We start from the raw sequence: 6,138 nt of genomic DNA, 5'->3' as shown, positions 1-6,138 counted from the left end.
CACCACTCTAATAACATAAAGCCTCTCTTTTACCTGCTGTAGTAAGAGACAAAGAGAGCCAGACACCCACCCTCCTGGGCTGCCTTGTTATAAGCCTCATGATGACCTCACGGCTGTAGCTAATTCACCAGGGGCCAATCCCAACGGCTCCTCAAAGGGCCACTACGAAACCCCCACCGCTTCTAATACAACACACACCTGCTTCCAACGACCAAACAAGCATTAGCCAGCTAACCTATTGATCTCTTCATCCCAAAGCCAAATTAATTTCCAAATTACTACCAAGAACACTCGTTAAATAGCACCCTGCTCCTGTTATTCAATTAGTTGCAGTTTCTTAGTGATTAAACCACCTTTTTTAGCCCTGCAATTCCATTCATAAATAGTAAAAGGTGACTTGAAGCCAAACTGCAAATTATTCAAGATCCTTAAAGTGTCCTTAACATAATTCAAAATGTTCAAAGTGTATATATATATATCCATACTGTATGTCACATATATAAACACAACACAGTTCATTGTGTAACCAAACATAACTGCAACCTTGTCATTAACTTTTATTCGGTCAAAACAATCATTAATCACAAGAAAAAAAATACAAAATCACAAAAAATGACACTCCTACACTCCTGAAAAAATAAAAACAGTTAATTTATATGACAAATGAACATGGTGGAAGTACAATAAGTAATGGTTGGGCTCTTAAATGTCACATTTATATCTGCAGATGCCTAGAAACTCATCTCTCCTACATATGTGTGTGTTTACAAGGCTGTTTTTTATTCAAGACAGTTTATTTGTTATATACACAAGTGCAATTAAATCCTTATTCACATGTATGGTCCTATAAAAAGACATTAAGGAACACCCCTTTTAACTGTGGGTTAAACCTGTTTCACAGCCATTACGACTGTCACCTGTGGATGCTTTGCTCCTCTGTTTTTGCTACATTCCAAGGGGGAGGTGCCAGCCTGGCTCAGGGTATAAAACAGAGGACTCCCTTTGCTCCTGTTTCCATTCAGTGGTTCAGAACAGGGGTAAGTACAGGCTGCTCTGGGGGATAGAATATGTTCTTGAGATTTGCTTTAAGTTTACAGGGCTGAACCAGTTGGCTTTTCACTCTCTGGGGTTAAAGGGGACGACCACTCCTGGACTGGAGCAGCAACTGTTTGTATTGTTGCTAAATATTGATTTAAATGAGTTTTTACAAGGGTGTTTCATCAAACCCTTGATTATGACCATTTAGTTTGCATTTGTATAATAGTATAATTATATTTCATAGGTAAAATATAACTAGTTTACTTTTCTTGATTACCTGGTAGAAAGCAGCTAAGCTGCATGAAGCCATTTCTGGTGGACTAATTGATATTGTAGGTGGGTACCTGCATCAGCATGCACAGTCTGCAAAGGAACAAGTAATATGCATATTCCATGCTGAAAAGAGAAGAAAAAAACACATTTCAGCTGTATTACTGTAGTTGACTGTGAGTGGGGGCTCTTGGATTAGTTCACTTGTAGTAACTTGTAGTTGTAGTAAACTGACTGGTGTGCAGGTCACCAAGACTTGGAACTGCTGCTCTAGAGCATAGATACCCCATCTTGACCCGACAAACTTACTCTTCAGGTTTCCCATGTTTTTAAAGAATTGGCACCTCATGAGCAGTGTTAACCAGAGCTGTTTAAAACCCTTGTCCTTCATTTCCCAGCTGCAATGAACCTAGATTTGGGAAGGAGGACCCCTGTGAAGCGTGCTCTGGAGAACAGGAGGTGCTGTACTCCTGCCATTGTGGGAGTCTCAAACAGTGCTTAGCCACATCACGGAGGCAGACGCCCTGGATTCTCCCAATAAAGGGCTGGGTAATATGCTTATGTGATTAACTACTTAAGCTCAAAAGCTATATAACCAAAATAACTGTTATTTTCCTTAATTAGATTGTGTAAACAACCATAAAATACAGATATAGGTGTACCTCTACCCTTGAGAAGGATGGACTATGGCTTTGAATACTAAACTTCAAATGGCCCATCAATAGTATCCATTTTCCTTACCTCATGTACAGCATCAAACCCTGGGAGGTGGTTCATCTTCAGTGCTTCTACCTGTCATTTTTGCAAAACGTGATGCAGAGCTTTCTTCCTGGTGCACACTGTTCTTTAGTAACACTTGCATCTCGTGTAGAGCATGGAAAAGGTGAGTAAATGTACTAGTTTCCCTGAATCACAGATTGAACTGCACAGGTTATAACTGTGTAATACGGTTTACAACACATACTAGTTTGTGCCAAGTTTTGAACTATAATGGCATTTTAAGTGATTGATTCATCAATGGTGTAGTTTTTTAATCTGTTACTCCTAAGTTACCACTCCCAACAAACCCCAGTGCTCGCAACACCCTTTAAATAGGATTTGGCCCGTACCACTATGGATACAATAGGTGTAAAACAGAAAATTCACAAGACAAACAACACATAGCACAGCAGTCCGGACTACTTGGACACACAATTACATGAAACCCTTGACAATTCACAGGACAGACATTCATCAGATCTTCTATACCTAGTTGCCATTTTTCGCAATAACATTAGGCTCTGATAACCTCCCCTCTCAGCATTCCAGCAATGTTATGTTCCTCTAGCTAAGCTTCAGGCATATAACCAGTCTCCTATCTGTTTGCAACCTTTTGACCTTTCTGAGGACCCCTCAGAACAAATAGACACTGGCGTCTCCTCTCATGCAGTGCTGTTAAGACTTAAGCTAGTGGCATCCTACACTATGCTTTGTTCCTTTAGGGCCATTTCTCTAAAAATAGTGTTCTCTACCTTTTGTTTCCCCTCCTGTCCACAGCTGGAACAACTGTTTGCTAACAAAGACTGTTTATCTGTCTGGAAAGGTCTCCAAACTGTTACCAATTCCAAAAGAAAATCCCCTCAGATACATCTTGATCACTCTCTACCAGATAACACATTTTACAGCAGGTCTGAAACACAAAGGATCTCCAACGACCTTGTCCATGGCAGTCTCGCAACTCGTGCAAATAATTCACATCCTGGGGATGAGCTATTGTCCCCCACTCAACTGAAGTGCCACACCCACTCACACTCAATCTCTCACGGAGACTTGACGCCGTTTACAAGTCTTGAGAATGCCCTGTGAAGCAAAGAACAGGATGTGTTAAGGCTATTCAAAAAGCAAAACTGTAAAAAGGCAGCAGGACCTGACTGTGTATCTCCAGCCACACTACAGCACTGTGCTGGCCAACTCGCTCCAATCTTTACAGACGTTTTTAAGCAATCATTGTCCCAGTGCACAGTGCCAGACTGCTTCAAATCTTCTGTTATTGTTCCTGTTCCAAAAAAGGACACAAGAACCTGCCTTAATGCCTACAGACCCGTCACACTAACGTCAGAACTGGCGCGTCTTCCCAACACGTTCGTGTCACAGTGAGGTGACCCCTCAAACAAGAATTATTTCCTGCCTCATATATGACTACGGCACCTAGCAATGCAAACAGGGTGCTAGGGCCCCTCTCCATTACCACAGGTTCTGTTGATCTCCCAGATCCACCAATGCCCACACAGACCAGCGACAAGCATGTGTATCGTATAAGTGACCTTTTTATTTTCTATCCACATTCACCATCAGCCAAAGACACAACGAAAACAGCAGCAACAAAAGGTCCTTCCAAGGGTCATAATGAATCCAGAGGGACGGCAGTCTTTTCTGTCAAGTACCGAAGAGTGGCCACTCGAACGATTCTTCTTCGTACCTGTAAAGTCTTTGATGGCCCCAGTGAACGAGAGGCCGGTCCCATTTCCCCAGACTCCGTTCAGGTTCCACTAGAAATCCTCCCGTGAACTGTATTCCATTCCCCTCAGTTTGGAGCGGCTAGCCGGGCCGGTTTCTCGCTCCTTGCCTTCAGGTATTAAAAGTCTCTGTACAGTACCTCTGTTCCGATGCCACTGTCTCCCGTGGTCGTCAATCGGTCCTTGCCTCCGCGAACTCGCGCTCCGCAGCTTCCCTTGTGCTGCCTGTCTCGTCTCCCGGGTCTGGTGGGAATCGGGAGCGCGCTCCGTTCTGGCTCAGATGGTTTTATTCCTCCCCTCAGCCCATCTCCCTCAGGGGGTTTTCCACTGTCCCTGTCAGAAAGGGGCTTGCCCAGTATTTTACCAGGAGGAAGCTCGTGTGGCTGAAGAGTGTGAGAGTGCCGAGCTTAGGTGTTATGGGCCCTTATCACTTCTTTGTTCACTCTCCGGGTCAGAGAAACCTGAAAAGAGACAAACGTTGTGAGACCATTTATAAGCTTGGTGACCTCGAATTAAACAGAACAATAGCAACACTGTTCTACAAACCTTTCATTGAAAGGGTTTTCAAACACTGTCCCACTTGCTGGTTTGGCAACAGCAGTAGCTGGAATTGAATATGCAGCCATTAGTCTGCCTGGCAAAAAACAACCGGTCTCTCCAGTGGTCTGCATACAAGTGAACACACAAACCCCATACTATTAAAACCCCCTTTAGGGCACACTCACACCACAACGCAATCAACCCGACAGACTCACCAACACTGGACTGCAGAAGCGGCAGGAAACCCTTGAGAACATGAGCAGAGCATGCAAACTCCACACAGACAGCACTCCAGGAAACCAGACACATGAGAACATGTGCAGAGCATGTGCGCCGTCTCTCAGCCTTTCACCTCCACATGCAGATCATGACGCGACCGGAGACCGGAGACTCCTCACTCCTGCAGTAACACACCCCAGCAGGAGGAGGCGCCGACGGACTCGCTCATGGTGCAGTGAGCCCAGCGGTGTGAGGCTGGTGTCCAGCGCTGATATTTACCGACAGCCTGCGACTCACCGTTTCTTCCTTTTCTTCTGCATAATGTCCACAAAATACTCCAGCCAGCGCTTTTTAGACTAACGTTTCTGCTTTGCTTGCTGATTAGATTACAAAAGCCGACTGTTTACCTCCTCGAGCTCAGATCGCAACAACTTCTGCAGCACCGTTTCCCCGGCAACCACGTTTTATTGACAAAGTAAAATAAACACAGGAGAAAAGTTTGCAAATATGCAGGCAGGATGAGCCCTGCAGACACATGCTGCTGCCCGGGTCCATCTTGTGAAATAAACAGAACAGAAAACAGAAAGAAAAATACACACTCGAGTACACATTACACAATCAGGGGTACACAAGACTCCTGCTTTTTACAAAAACAGGTTCAACAGGTCAATCAAGAAGAGCAGGTCGGCACAGCTGTCATGATGTCTCATTTACAAAGAGTCTGAAGATTTGCTCGTCTCTTCCCAGAGCACCTTCACTCCGGAGAGCAAGAAACAGCTCCTGCCGAGTCCGTCTTGTAAGACAGACATAGAAATCCGCGACACGGTAAATACACTGACATTGTATAATTAATTCTGATGCTCAATCAAATCTGCGGAACACGTGTGGAGCGCAGTCCAGAGCACTATAAAGACTACATTTCCCACAAGCCCTGTGGCGACTTCCTTTTGACGTAATCGAGTCGCGTCTTTTTATTTTTAATTATAACAACAATACATGCCATAAAAACAAGAATACATATAACATAGAGTATAGTCAGGGGTACATACAATAATACATGTACATGTTATGCAAAAAGATTAAACAAGTAATCTTGTTTAATATTAAACAAAAGCAGATAAGGTCCGTACATGTTTCAAATTGTCTGTACAAACGCATTTACATCCGTTTTAAAGTGTTCAAACATGGGTCTCCTCTAACAGCAATTCATTAATTATTATATCATGGAAGTATAATATTTTTTTTAAATACAAACGATATTTTCATATTACTTTCAATGGGTTTAAATGTAGCATGATTTTACTTCTTTAAAAGTAATGTCAATATTAGTTTCCTTCTTTACATTAGCTTTCAGAGTTGCTGTCACAAAAGTCACAGTTACCATCTGTTTTGATTTTCAATCTCTGCACAACGAGGATCTGTAAGGAGGCGCTTTAAGATTCGCCGCCATAGACTCGTGTATCTCTGTCGCCGCCCAGTGGACATTTCTCAGAAGTGCAGTTCTTTTTAACTCATGTAGCAATAAAAATAAATACGACACAAAACAAGAGTATATACAGCAAATCAATAATGTCAT

The 6,138-nt window shown here is 43.1% G+C and overlaps 1 long non-coding RNA gene across 1 annotated transcript; it reads right to left on the bottom strand.

Moving 5' to 3' along the window:
* Window positions 1-3,596: 3,596 nt before the first annotated feature.
* LOC148671996 (uncharacterized) lies at window positions 3,597-5,752 on the bottom strand. The gene is made up of 2 exons (XR_015936673.1): window positions 4,696-5,752; window positions 3,597-4,264 (listed from the first exon to the last, which is right to left on the bottom strand). It is a non-coding gene; the product is annotated as an uncharacterized LOC148671996 (long non-coding RNA).
* Window positions 5,753-6,138: the final 386 nt, after the last annotated feature.

This window comes from Lepisosteus platostomus, chromosome 5 (genome assembly GCF_059453375.1).
Source record: "Lepisosteus platostomus isolate fLepPlt1 chromosome 5, fLepPlt1.hap1, whole genome shotgun sequence".
Classification (NCBI taxonomy): domain Eukaryota; kingdom Metazoa; phylum Chordata; class Actinopteri; order Semionotiformes; family Lepisosteidae; genus Lepisosteus; species Lepisosteus platostomus.
The sequence above is the reverse complement of the archived record's forward strand: the minus strand, read 5'-3'. Positions and strand labels throughout refer to the sequence as shown.